At 45.4% G+C, this 1,880-nt stretch overlaps 1 pseudogene; it reads left to right on the forward strand.

Moving 5' to 3' along the window:
* The first annotated feature begins 370 nt into the window (after window positions 1-370).
* Window positions 371-987, forward strand: LOC105514913 (annotated as a pseudogene).
* The last annotated feature ends 893 nt before the right edge of the window (window positions 988-1,880 follow it).

Below are 1,880 nucleotides of genomic sequence, written 5' to 3' on the forward strand. Positions count from 1 at the left end.
CTCCAGCTTTTCTTTCCCACATGCCAAAACAGTCTTGGCTTTTTTCCTTTGAGCCTCACTACTTCAACTTGTTTTTTTTTTTTTTTTTTTTTTTTCATATTTCTTCGCTGCTGCTGCTGCTCATTTATTTGTTACAGGCAGTTTGAGCACTGAACTTCAATTTTTTGTAGGACCTTGACTTCTTTGTTGGCTTGAATGGCTTCAAGGTTGTCCTATTTTAAAGCCATCTAAGACAGTTAAAAAAATCCCAGAAAATACATTGTCAAGAATTTTGAGCCTGCTGCCATGGCCACTCCAGTTTCCAGAGCAAGAGCACCCAGCGGACCATGAGGAGGTGAATCACGATGGGCAGGTGCTGCCAGGTGCTGGCTATGAGTTTGACATATGCTTCCCATCAGTGTAGAAGAGAGCAATCTGGAATCTCTGGACACTGTGCATGCTAGTGACCCAATGTGGTGGCCTGCAGTGAGGACTTGGTGCCTCAATGAATGGCACTATGGGGATCTGACCAGCCTCCATAAAGCAGAAACTGCTGCCAAGAATGGTGAGGCCTAGGTAAAGATGTGGATATGCCCTTATGATGTCTCACCACCTTTGATGGAGCCCTACCACCCCTTATGTAGCAGCATTAGTAAGGATTGCAGGTATACAGACCTCACTGAAGATCAACTACCCTCTTGTGAGAGTCTGGAGGATACTATTGCCAGAGCTCTGGCCTTTTGGAATAAAGATATAGTTCCCCAGATAAAGAAGAGGAATTGGATATTGATTGAAGCCCATGACAGCAGCCTTATAGGCATTATCAAGCATCTGGAGGGTGTCTCTGAAGTAGCTATCATGGAGCTGAACCTGCTTACTGGTATTCCCATTGCCTATGAATTGGCCAAGAACTTGAACCCCATCAAGTCCATGCAGTTCTTAGGGGATGAAGGGACTATGTGTAAAGCCATGGAAGCTGTGGCTGCCCAGGGCAAGGCCAAGAAGTGAAGACCTTCAGGCAGACTACTGTCGCCAGAAACACCCTCCCTGCCCATCCCTTCTTCTGCCCCTCCTTCCTGCACGTCACATGGACCACATCTGTAGGCATCTGAAGTTGTAGATGCAGATGGGGACCGATGGCTCCCATTTTCATTTCAGCCATTTGTCTCCTGCACCCACTCTCTTCATACAATCCAGTCAGGATACCACCTCTGGGGTATGGGGCTCAGTCCAAGTCCAGGGAAAGCGCCCCTTATCCAAGAGGGTTGAGAGGTAGTGATTTGGGTTTTAACCAGGGCTTTGTGTGCAAAGGACCTGCTTTAATAAGGGATAGGGAGAAACCATGCTAAGGCATGGCCGATGAGGAGAAGCAAGAGAGCCTGTTTGCCCTCAGGAGGCAATCTTGTGTTCTTCTGTAGTCAGGCCACTTACTGGGGTACTCTAGTCATTCCAGTGGAAGATGAATGTAACCTGCATGGTGATGTAAAATAAAAAAGCCCCCAAACCAAACAAACAAACAAAAAACCCTATTTCCTTCCTGATCCCAGAGGAGCTGGCTCCACTTGAAGATTGAGATCAATCCTGAATTAAATTTCTATTGCATTTACTTTTACAAAAAAATGTATAGAAATAATATGAAACAAAAACCCTACTGGGGTTTCTAGTGGTGACTGAAATAGTCCGACATGTGGTCATCAGAAAATAAGCCATTCCCCACACCAATATTAGATAATCTCCTTGACCTGTAAGGGATAGGAGTGCATCCTGCTGTGTATTTTAGAATTCCTCCCTGATATGGTTTGAATTTGTGTCCCTGTCCAAATCTCATGTGGAATTGTAAATCCCAATGTTGTAGGAGGGGCTTGGTGGGAGGTAATTAAATCATGGGGGCAGATTTCCCT

The sequence above is a fragment of the Colobus angolensis genome, unplaced genomic scaffold (genome assembly GCF_000951035.1).
Source record: "Colobus angolensis palliatus isolate OR3802 unplaced genomic scaffold, Cang.pa_1.0 Scaffold250, whole genome shotgun sequence".
NCBI lineage: Eukaryota > Metazoa > Chordata > Mammalia > Primates > Cercopithecidae > Colobus > Colobus angolensis.